This window comes from Adiantum capillus-veneris, chromosome 13, assembly GCF_014529385.1.
Source record: "Adiantum capillus-veneris isolate H3 chromosome 13, ASM1452938v2, whole genome shotgun sequence".
NCBI classification, from domain to species: Eukaryota; Viridiplantae; Streptophyta; class Polypodiopsida; order Polypodiales; family Pteridaceae; genus Adiantum; species Adiantum capillus-veneris.
In genome coordinates this window covers 78,689,495-78,702,681 of record NC_140943.1, presented here as the reverse complement: position 1 = coordinate 78,702,681, position 13,187 = coordinate 78,689,495, and positions in this window count along the sequence as shown.

Below are 13,187 nucleotides of genomic sequence, written 5' to 3'. Positions count from 1 at the left end.
AAAAATTTACTTTTTGTTTGGTTGAGAAAAAGCTCAATGCTCGAAAAATCACTCGGAGATGTTGCTTATGTTCCTCCAAATACTTGGAGTAGATGATGATATCATCAAAGAACACTCCAGTGAATTTGCGGTAAGGTCTAAAAATTTTCTCCATTAGACGATTGAGCATAGCTGGTGCATTAGTCAATCCAAAAGGCATACTAGATATTCATAAAGACCAAACGTTGTGCGAAATGCGGTCTTTAGGATATCTTCATCCACTATCCTTATTTGATAATAGACACTTTTAAGGTCAATTCTACTGAAGTAGGTAGAGCCTTGCAGCTTATCAAATAGATTTTCTACCTGAGGCACGGGAAACCTATTTTTGATAGTGATATGGTTTAGTGCTTGATAGTCCACACAAATACGATATGTATCATCTTTCTTTTGCAATAAAAGGATTGGAGAACAAAAGGGAGAGGAACTAGGCCTCACCATCTCTTTGTCTACCAATTCCTGTACTTGCCTTTGTGATCTCCTCTTGTTGAGCTTGTGAGACTCGATAAGGAGGCTTGTTAGGCGGTGAGCTTCCTGGAAGGAGCTCAATGCGATGGTCATCATCTCCTCATTTTGGAGGTAAGTCCATAGGGATATCATCGATGAACACATCTCGGAATCCTTTTAGAAAAGTAGATAAGTCTAACTCTTCTTGATTTCTACCGTTTACATTTGATGAAACATTAGGATCTGGTAGAGACTCTTTGACAAAAATCATGTACGCAGAAACTGAGCTCTTCATTGGTTTATTAAAAGCAGGAGGATTTACAAGTGGAATAGTGCAACCACGCTCACTAGCATCTATATACATGTTCTTTCTCCTATAGGTGAAGTAGATTCTCCTTTCAGGGAACATCATATTGGCAGCCATGCAATCAAACCATGGCGCCCCTAGGATAGCATCCTCATGTTGGAGAGAAGAGATGAAAAAGTCTTCTTTGTCGACATAGCTTTGGACATGAAGCCTCAACTTCCCAATCAAGGGAGTAACGGAGGCTTGCTTTCCCTTGAAATCTGTGCCAACCATTACCATATCTCCCATCTTGAAAGCTTGAATACCCAACTTGGTGGCCAACTCCATTGATATGAAGTTGTGAGTAGAGCCAGGGTCAAACAAGATAAAGGCATCATGCTCTCTTACCTTTCCCCAAGCATAGAAAAGTGATGATCCTTTGCAATGAACATCCTCTTTTGGAGCTTCGATGGTGGAAGCCCTAGGAGTCTCATTGTGAGCATTCTTCCTGGGGCAAGAACGATAGCCATGTCCTTGCTCCCCACACTTGAAACACTTATGGTCCTTGTAAAAAGCTTCAAGCTCTTCAAGAGAGAGTTTGTTTTTGCCTTTGTAAACTCCCTTCTCCTTGGATCGATTGTTGTTGTTGTTGTTGAAAGTGCCTTTGGAATAATTTTGAGCATTGGTTTTCCCCTTTGCATCATTTTTGTCTCTGTTTTCCATGGGCTTGACATTCTGTCTAGAACCTTGATGGAAATTGATGCGTGAAGCAACCATGGTGTGATGGCTTACTTCGGTGATAGAACCAGGCCGTTGAGAGTTGATGTATTCGGCCATCTCTTCAGGTAATCCCATACAAAATTGCTACTTTTGCTCGGCAAAGTCTATCTTTTGAAAGATAGTAGCCTTGAGATGTAAATCCCAAAACTTGTCTGCATACTTGTGGATAGACTCATGAGAGAGAAGCTTCAAGCTGCACCATCAGTAAGCACTTTGTCCTTTGCATCGCTTGCAAGGAATTGATTCATGATGGAAACTTGTAGAGTTTTCCATGTCTTTGGGGCTTTGCCGTTGCCACGAAGGCAGCCCACCATTGACGAGCTGAGTTTTGGAAGTGCATAGCTACATGGCGTAGCTTGGAGGACTATGTGAAGCCCTCATCTCCAAAAGCCGCATCAAGTTGGTGAGTGAAGGCCAAGACTTTGTCGGTAGCACCAAAGGTGCCATCATAGGTGAGAAAGGAGATACTCTTTCCTCCCTCCTTGAACTTCTTTAGCTTTTGTGACCTTCGCCATGCAGGATATGATTTGTGGTGTCCTCTCCTCTTGTATTCTCAAGGAGAATAGCCATAGCTTTCGTCGGAAGAGGAGAAAGGTGAAGAAGAAGGAGACGAGGGTGACCTCTTTCTTGCCCTTTTCTTCCTTTGTTTCCTCTCTTCCGTTTTGGAGTGATGAGGAGAAGGACTGTGTGTTGATCTTTTCCTCTTGGGAGGAGTGGGCGATCGTCTAGACCGCCATCTTTGTGGATCCACATCTTAAGAGGAACTTGAAGTTTTATTGCTTGCTCTTTGGATTCCTCCTCTTGTATGGGAGAGTCTCTTCTTTTGGGAGTCTCTTCAAGAGGCCTCCTAATCTCTCTCTCCTCTTGGAGAGGAAGGGAAATCCCATTAATGCGAAGTTGCTGAGTAACTTCGGCTTGCAAAGCACGGTTGCCCGTAGCTTGCTGCAACCTAGTTACGAGATAATTCACAAACATGGGGGAATCATCATTAGCACCTTCATTTGCAAAATCAAAGCTATCAATGTTCATTCTACTCTCTTGGTTATTGTCAGCCATGTTAACAAAATTTATGTATGTACTTAGTGTATGCTTTGGCAATTCAAAACCTTAGTTGCCACTCCTCTTAGCCTTTGAAAATTGGCTCTTAGGTATTTACACCCACGGCTCGAAGTGGTTAATTATAGAGAGTAGTGGAGTAAGTCTAACATAGCAGAATTGCAGAGGGCTAGCTCCTTTCGGAATTCTTATGGCTTAATAATGGTAAAGCCGTAGGCAAGTCTAAAAAGTCTCCATTATTAAGTCCAAAGCTCCCGAGGTGTGCACCATATCCCACAAAACGGACTCAACAAATCCGATAATAGATCCTAGTTCCACTTATCCTAATATAGTTAACAACATCAACCATTTATAGGCTACTTAATGACCTCTCTTCTTAAGCAAGAAAAGAGAAACCAAATGCTATGATACCAATGTAATGGAATTGGCCTATTAGCTTGAGAGTAGGGGAAATTAATGAGAGTACTTTTGAGAATTTACTTTGTGAGCATAATGGGTGAACATAATTGATATTAGCAACATAAAAATAGCATTTAGTTAACTTGGCATGAACAATACTTTTGCAAGAGAGAGAATTAAGAGAACATGACAACAGTTGAGGACCGGATTTATGTGGAGACGATCTCCCTTCCAAGAGGCGTTTGTATTATGATTTCTCCCATCAAGAGAGACTTGTTACGATACAATCTTTGTGTTCCTTATGACCTAGGATATGCAATGAAGATGGAAAGATTCATGCATCACAAGCATAACATAAAATTTGTGGAAAGTATTAACTATCCCAAGCCTCAGTCCCAAGACCTCAAACACCTTCGAAGGTGGAGACAGCTAGCAAGGAATGCGGACAGGAAAGAGGAAGAAGAAACATTTCATAGGAGAAAGAATTAGTTCCTCACTTATCATCATTCTTCTTTCTAGTATACATAATAGCATAGTAATGAAGATGGAGAAGATGGAAAGCTTAAGCATTGAAGCATGGCTCTTGGTTGGATTTGCACTCCAAGAGTGTTGGTGTAGGCTCTCAACCTCTCTAGTGAGCATGTGTGTGAGTGTGTGTGGGAGAGTATACCCCCTAAGCAAGCCCCTAGCTTCCTTGGTCGTCCCCCCTTGTAGCTCATGCTTGAAGCTCATTGGACCCCTCCACGCCTAGCCAATCACAAGCAAGAGGTAAATCAAGTAACAAGGGTAGCCTTGGGACAAGTGTCTCCCTTTCCCCTCTGAGGGAGAGGACTTGATAAATGCAAAATCAATTAATTAAATATCCTAAATTATTATTGGACCCCTTGGGTGGCCAACCAATTGGCTTCAAGCACACCATGAGGGCAACATGAGGAGGAACTTGACAAGTGTCCCTTTTGATTTCTTTGTACGAAGCATGCCTTTTGTGAGTGTGTGTGTTCTCTCTCATCCCCCCTCTTGTAGGGCTTGCCCTCTCCTTGTAGGGATTGGATTTGACTTTTGCACACCTCAAGCCACTCAACCTTGGATTGGGTTCCTACCACAAGCTTGGCCCTTAAGCCCCTCAAGCTTTGGCTATGTTCTCACCTCAAGTACAGCCCTAGCATCTCAAGCATGACAATCACCTCAAGCATATCAAACATCTCAGTCATTAGGCACCTCAAGCACGTCAGTCATCAAGCACGACGAGCACCTTAGGCACCTTAATCTTGGGCCAGGTTCCCACCTCAAGCTCAGCCCTAGCTTGCCTAAGGTCAAAGGACTTTTACACTAACTATTGGAGTTTTCAATATGAAGCTAACCGTAAGGTATTATGCTTCATTGGTTAACCTTTCTCTTTGATAGACCATCTCTCATTTGGGCCCCTTTACCATTGGACCCGTGTTGAGATAGATCTATAAGCACATGTCTATATCTTAACCCTTGTTCTCGTTTATTCTCCCACATTAAGTGATCAGTTTAATATGAGAAAATCATTTGGGTTGGTTAGATATTAGATTTAATGACACTTTTGAGCTTTGTATCTAGTAATATCCTCCCCAGTATGCGCAACATTACACTCCCACTCCTCTGTTTGTCTGTTAAGAATCATTGGTGCATGATCTGAAAAGATATTCCTTGCCAAAATGCTAACAGATCCACCCATGTCACATATGTGATCATTGACATAGAAGGGATCTATTTGAGATAGATTCACTCCTCCTACCTTGTTCTCATAGAGAGAGAAAGATAATTTGTTTGGGAGCCACACAAAGCCTACATGCTACCAAATATTTGAAATTCTCAAGGTCATACAAAAGCGTTTCCAAGCTACTAACTCAACCTCATGCTTGCACATTAGAATGGCTACCTCCAATCCTATTTGAGGGGTCCTCCAACATGTTGAAGTCTCCCTCGACACACCATTGCTCTGCATGCATCAAAGACTCTACAATATGGGACCAAAACTCAACTCGTGCACTTGCCACGTTGGGCGCATAGATGAGGAAGCCCATGAGGAAACCATGAACCTGCATAGTAATCATTAGGAAAAGTTTGGACTAAAAAATGGGTCTTGTAAGAATTGTTGATGTGGCATAGCTTTCAAAAAGTGGGGATCGGTAAATTTTTTGCAAATAAGATCCAAACTTGTCGGAGGTTGGATATTTAGAATCTACTCTTCAAATGCTATCTATTGATATATAGCATGCATGTATCGGACATTGCCTTCATGTAGATCTAGAAAAAGGTGATTTTAGATTACCGTAACGGTAACAAAACCTGGCTGATTGAAAAAAAATGGCATAACTTTCATAGAAGTCATCCAAACTTTTCGGACCTTGGCTCTTTAGAATCCATTTTTCAAGAACTTTCCAATGATAGGTCATATCATGGGGTTCTAAGCAATATTTAGAGGGGTCTACCGGGTTACTTTCTTTTGTACAACTTTGATGATGTGGCACTCTTAAAAGGCCCAAAAATGAGTTCAAAATTTTCCCAATGCCACTTGGCCCTGTCGGGCACAATAGTACCTCTACCCACAATGTCTTTCTTCCATGAGTAAAAAATAGTTATACATACACCTCTAGGCCCAAAAGCATCTGACGAAAGGGTCTCATAGCGACCACACAGAATGTGACCGCTTCGTTGAATGCGGCTCTCACAAAGATTTTTCTCTTGAAGCATAAAAATATCAATCATACCACCCACAAGGAATCTATGAATCTTGAGATTCTGACAGCCCTCTGACATTGAAAGTGGGGCCCACCTAAACCCTTTACATTCCATGAGGCAATCCTCATGGGATCAATGAGAAAAGACCTAGGCTGCAACAACAACCAACCTCGTTATCTTTGAAGCCGGCTTGGATGGGGAGTATTCCACATTCAAGCGACCTGTAGATAGACGCGTCTGAAGTGATTGTCACACCTAGGCCCAAGCAACACGTGCAGTCTGTAGGGCAGCATCCTTTGTCCAAGAATCCTCATGTATAAATACATAGCAAGAGGGGCTCTAAGTGACAACAAAAAAGTGAACCACAATGTGCCTACATATCCTACTGCATCTTGTGGCGTCACACTAAAATTGGCTAGAGGCCAAAGTGTTTGTACCACATTTGTCACCCCCAGGTCCCCTGTGTGGTGTGAGAACTCTAGAGCCTTGACCTAGAGCCAATCAAGAATTGTGTGCAAGGTCCACTATGTGTGATCTTGCAACACAAAAAAAAGGAGAAGCCTACCATTATATCCAAAGCCTCGGTGCCTCTCACAGCTAGAAAAAGGACATGAACTTGGAAGCAAGCTACCTCAAGGTCAGGAGATGTGTCACCGTGGAATCAAGTGGAGTTGTAGTCAAAGAAAACCCACTCTTGATTGTGCACCTGCTGCAAGCCATCAACAACTGGCTGGCCGGTGGCCTTTGTCGAGTTGCTAGCATGTGTATCCTGGGTACCTGTCTGCTAGGCATGTTCAGTCTTGAGGGGACTGAGCATGCGTGTGTTTGCAATGAAGCACTGGTTTGGGAGTCCCAAATACACCACCCTCTGGCGTAGCCACCCACCACTTACCCTAGGTAGAAGGACTACCTTCGCGAGGGTATGAATGCCTCGCACCCGAACGTGTAATGTGGGAATACTTGCAGCCTTGGCAGCCCTTGAAGCTGCCATGCACGTGGTCTCCAAGATTGTCCCGATCTTGGAATTTATCTCAAAAAGAAGCAAGAGGTACTCACTTCTTAGGTCGGGGAAGCAGACAGAATAGGGCAGATCTTCTTTCTCAATAAGAACATCTGAAGCCGGGGGTCAAAACCATGGCACCATTGTCGGAAATGAGCCCTGACCACTTAGAATGGCTTGGGACTCATTGAGATAACCTTGGCAGGCATCTAGGAGTCTCAAACTCAATCTAGTAGTATCCCCATCCCCCACCCCCTCGAGAAGCTGTATGTCGATGATCTTTCCCCCTTTGCTAGGAGGCGAGCTTGAAGGAGGTCACACACCTCGCATCTACTGGGTCAACTACCAATGATCTTGCAGATGACAGAGGTGGCCTGAAGGCGCTCCACCTCTGCTACAAGGCTCGCTTACTCTACTGGAGATAGAGCAAGTCGGATGGTGGGCTCGGTGGCGTCAAGCAAGGGGGCTTCATCTGAGTCCCTCTAGGGCAAAGCACGAGCTTCCATCTGTGTCTACTACTTCAAGTGAGTCCGCAAGAGAGATAACATTTATATTAGGAAATATGTCTGCATATTTAACATGGCTGAATTGTTTATCTTTTGTTAATATACCTCTACTTGTTTTAATAGCCATGTCAGAGACAAAGTTATCACGCGTGCATAAAAAATCCACCAATGAAGCTATTGTTCGTTAACTGCATGGTGTTGAAGAGAAATAGTTATGTTGATATTTTGAGTCTATAAAGCCTTTCATTTTCAATTATTTTGTCAATACTTTTGCAAAACATTGCTTTGAGCAATTACAACAACCATTCCCTACAGTATCATTTGACATTTCAATTTTCATTGGTGATCAAATGTGAAAACTTGTCAAGCAAACTATGGGAAAAATCTTGATTTCTTTTGATGCCTTACAAAACCTTGATGTACAGTCTCTCCCTCTAGTGTGCAAAAGTATGTAGTTAGTCCATCAATTGTATGTAAAAATGAAAGGGAAGAGCAAGCTAGAAGGCACTAGCAAAAGATAGATAGTGCCCAATCTTACCGAGCCAAATACTAAGGCAGAAGTGGAAACTACCACTTAGCCTTCCATCATTGCTACAAAGTCTGGGTGTACGGAAGTGTGTTTAATGTCTTTTCTATTTTTAATATATATATAGGTTGATTCTAAACACTACACAAACATAGAGATAAATTATGACTTTCATAATGATCTATCTTTATTTTATGTATATTAAAAATAAAAAGAGTTTAAGATCTTTTCTATCTCTAATATATATAGGCTTAGATCCAAACATTTAATCACTACTCTTGATACTTTGAAGGCACCAAAAGTAGTCTCAAAAACTCAAAACAAATCTACCTTGCACTGCTTGGGGTTAACCTTGCAGTTTGTGTGAAGGGGAGTTGTAATCCAGAGGTAAAAACTTTTGCTTTTATAGTGTTTCTATATTGATTTTGATACATATCAATCGATATATATATATATATATATATATATATATATATATATATATATATATATATACATGTGGATCGATAAGGTCTTGATTGATATCTATATCGATCAACATGTAAGTTAATATACAAAGATTGAAAAGAATTTGATGTGTCATATGGGTCAATGTATAATACGTCTATTATTTATACATATAAATGTATTTTGACTAATGTAGTATGCAACCTAGAACCATCGTAAGAGAGGTACAAGCCTTTATGTGCCACTGTGGTTATTATCACATATTTATCTACATACACATAATTATTGTACAACCCCTTTACCAATTGATTATAAACTTTGATTAATTGAACAAAGATTTTCCATGTACATAATGAGGGTTAGCTTATTGAATACTGGCTCAACCAAGCGAGAGTAACAATTGAATAGCATAAAAAAGAACTATACCACCACTAAGAGATAAGGATTGGGATAGAATTGCGAAGTAAAGAAGTTTTGACACTATTTATTGGCTAATCATTTCATATTTGTTATGGATGAACAATTTCTACTAGACCTAGTGAATAAGCTTGCAGTACAAGAGGTATTGCTCGATGGTTATATTGCTACAGTTTGACTTCATCGTTGTAGTAGAAAAGGGTGTTATCCATTAAAGGGCCAACCATCTATCAAGGATGTTTCATGGTGAAGCACCTGAAGGCATAGATGATGACCTATCCGACTCTTATGTATTCAAAATTAAAATGGTGCCAAAATGGAGTAAACAATTGATTCCTCTTTTAGCTCAAGGCGATGAATGTAAGGGGTACGATCAATAAAAGATTGCAACAAATAGATCTCTCTTCCTCTTAGTAGGACATCTCTACAAACAAGGAATTGACCAAAACTTCAACTTATGATCGGACCAAGAGAAGGACATACCTACTTGAAACAAGCCCATGTTCAAAGCATAAAATTCTATAATGAGCCTAAACAGACATATCAATGATTGATGAGACTAGGAGTGTATTGGCTCTATATGCACATAACTATTCATGAGTATGTCAAGGTGTGTGAAACCTACAATGCCACTAAGATACAAGACTTTGTACCCATGATGTGAGTCATAGAAGCAACTGTGTGGAGAAAATATACTATTGTTTACTTGAAAACTCAAAAATTCCTTGAAGGATTCAATAAATCACCACAAAAATACATTGAGACGGCAGAAGCCTTAGAGTTTAAGATAATCTCAAATCATCTTTATGGACGCGGGAGAGATAGGTATCTCAGGATGTGCACCATGGAGAGTGAGTATATCCTCATTCTTGCTCAGACACATGCTGGACAAGCAGGAGGTCATTTCTCTATTGAAACCATGGCCAAAGCAATCCTAGTTGGAGGGACCTGGTACACTACATTGCACATGGATGCTGAAGCTTCGGTCAACTGGTGTGATGAGTGTCAATGGATCAAAATATCAATAAAGAAAGATGTGATGCCCCTAAGACCAATGATGAGAGAAATAGTCTTCATCAAGTGGAGAATTGTTTTTTTGGACCCATAGCCCCGCCAACTTACCAATCACGTGCCAAGTACATCATTGTGGTGATTATTTATCTTACAAAATGGGTAAAAGCCAAGGACACACAACAAAATGATGCAATAACAATAGCACAATTCTTGTATAAAAATATCTTTACCAGGTACAAGTTGCTCATAGCTTGCCAATAGAGATAGTTAGTGATAGAGGAATGTGCTTCTTGAAAAAAAATATCAAATGTCTCTTGAATGATTTCAAGTAATTCAAGGAAATCAACACCATACAAACCTTAGGTGAATGGATAGGCCGAGAGCACCAACAAAATATCGTGCACCATACCAGGATTGTCAGCGATTCACATATATATTGGGAGCAAAATTTATATTTTGTTATATGGGCTTATCCAGTAGCATTCAAAAATTCCATAGAGAACACCGTTTAACATAGTCCTTGGCATGAAGGCCACTTTAGCTTTGGATTTTTTGATCCCCAATTTACAAATAGCCAATAAATTTGAGTGGATTGGACATCAACTTTTTGATTGGCTTGATCAACATGAAACCGTTTATGAGACACGATTACACAAGTTGTAGGCATACGTGCTAAAAAATGATGCATGAAAGAATTTCATGATAAAAAAATCAAATGCAAAGAGTTTTTAGTGGGTGATTACATCCTCATATACACACTAAAACAACATGCTAAGAAATTGAAAAGGAAAGGCAATGGAGCATTTTTTATTCATGATATATTAGCCAATGGTGCCATTAAACTTGCTACACTGCACGGGTAAGCAATGTCTAATTAGATTAATGTGGTTGTAGACTTGACAAGTACCACTTATCTCTAACCCCAAACATGCTGATACAAGCACATGGAGCCTGTCAATGAAGGACGGATATGCTACTATAAATTTGAGAAGCCAAAGAAGAAGCAATCCCTAGAATCCTCAAAAGGAAGGCTCAAGCACAAGGAGGAATGACATAAGAACTATCACCACCCCCAATCAAATTGATTTAATCATCAATAGAATGGCTAGGAGGCATAGATGTGTCAAAGTTAACTATGCAAAAGTGTAGAGTAATGAGGAGAATATATAAGAGAGAGAGAGAGAGAGAGAGAGAGAGAGAGAGAGAGAGAGAGAGAGAGAGAGAGAGATGTATTATGCTAAACCAACCAACTAGGCAATGAAGTGTCCTATTAAGTGACCATTTTTTAAAAATTATTGGAAGAGAGTGAAAATGAATTTCTAGGTGCTATATATCCACAAAGTTGCCTTATGAGTTGAAAAAAACTTGACAAGTTTTTTGGAATATTGATCTCACCATTAACCTTACTCTTGCATAACATTTTTGAACCTAAACTTGTGTGAAAAAACGGGTCCTGTTTTTGGCTTGTGTTTTTTCAAAATTTGTACAACTATTCCACTCTAAACTTCATGTTTGTGAGGTTTGGATTGCTAGAGGACAAAACTTCATAGTTCTCAACATATTTTGACACTTCTAGGGAGAACTAAGTGTTAAAATTGAAAGTTATGACCAAATTACAAGAATTGCCTAATCTTGTTTTTTTGGACCAAAATGAGCACTTTTATGACTTTTGGGTGGATTTCTTGATATCCAAATGAAATTTTGATTGCGTAAGTGTCATCTATAACATAAATCTAATCTTCCTTGAATTTTGGGGGACATAATATGCTATATAGCATAGTATATGATGATTGTTGAGTTTTTTGATTTGCTGAAGAATACAAGACATTTTAGTGTAGCAAGTGTAGCTTTCTCAATATTGCTAGTTTATCAAGCCTATTGTGTGTATTTTGTAGGTAGTAACCATATCTAATCATGTTAACCCTCACGGCACACGGACACCCTATGATCTATAAACGTTGTATTATTTAGAGTCAGGTACCGGGCTTGTCGGACCAATAGGAACAGGGTAAGGGTGATCGCCGATGACAGGCGCACTCTAACTGGAATATTCAAGGAGTTAGTTGGCTAAGTATGGGCGCCCAAGTGTGAATGGGGTGAGCTCATATAAAAGCCACTAAACCTAATTTTTACTCATTCTCTCATTGTGCAATAGAAGCTGCTCTTGCTCCATCTCCACCTTCTCCTTCACCATCTCCTTGTGTGTGTGTGTGTGTACGTGTGTGTGTGTGTGTGTGTGTGTGTGTGTGTGTGTGTGTGTGTGTGAGAGAGAGAGAGAGAGAGAGAGAGAGTGAGAGTGTGTGTGTGATCGAGCGTTGCGGCGGCACGACGGCGGCGAGGCGGTTGAGCGCGGCGTAGTGGTGTCTCCCTCTTCTTCGCGGCGCGGGAATCCTTCATTCGCAACTACGCAGGAAGGTGAGTGACACACCATTCTCCCTTGTGAGCTTGTCTATTGTATGACTGTGTGCTAGGAGCCTTTGTGGCTCGCACACGGCGCGTAGCAAGTCCCTAGCCTTGAAATTTTTGGCGCCGTTGCCGGGGAGCTGCTGCGCGTGAAGCTCCAATGGCAACCTGTAAATTGTATTGAAGCTATTTTTTATGTAGGAAAGGTGCGGCTTAAGTTTGATTATTGTTGTTATGCAAAAACAGTAGAGAAAGACACAATGTTGTTGACTGCATTCAAGTTTTCTGTGTTCTGTTAAGCTCTGTTTTGTTAGTTCTATTAAGCTCAGATTTCAGTTTACACAGTTAACGTTTCTTGCGTTTCTGCGTTTTTTGCATTTTCTGGTTTGCACTGCACAGTTATGTCAAGTTTCAATTTTCTGCATTTTCTATGTTTTCTGGTTTGTGCACAGTTAGTTAATTAAGCAGGTTAGTAATTAGGTGAACCACTGATTAGCAGGTCAGTAGGTAGGTGGGACAGTAAATAGTTAGGTGAGGTCAACGCGCACCAAAACGCGTACCAAATAATATCCAAAAAAAAATAAATTTTTTTAAATAATTTTAAAAAAAATAAAAAGTAAAAAAACAATCCGAAAAATAAAAACGTGAGTGAGGGGGAGGTTATAAAAAAATCAAAAATATTTAAGCGTGAGTGACTGGGGGGATCACTAAAATTTTGATCGGGATCGGGACCATTTCCCCAAGCCCAAGCCCAAGCCCAAGCCCAAGCCCAAGCCCAAGCCCAGGCCCAGGCCCAGACCTCAGTCCTCAATCTTACGATATATACTAGACTCACTCTTATATATATACCCTACCCCCTCAAGACGGAATGAGAGCATGTGGGGCAAGTCCTCCACTCTCCTCCCTTCTCTTCCCACTTGCACCCTTAGACTTGCTATTTGGAGCCTAGTTCCTTAGCTAGGAAAGACTGTTTCGGGCTTTTCTGGAGCAAAATAGAACCAAACGGTGGGCTGTAAAGCACAGCGCGTCCCTCCTAGCGATACGCTCGTTTCGAGCTATCACACGGCCCATTCCACGACACGCTCTAAAAAATCTAGCAAAAAAACAAACAAAAATAACGCAAAAAACTAGTCACAAGGCCTCCTAGAGCAGCTT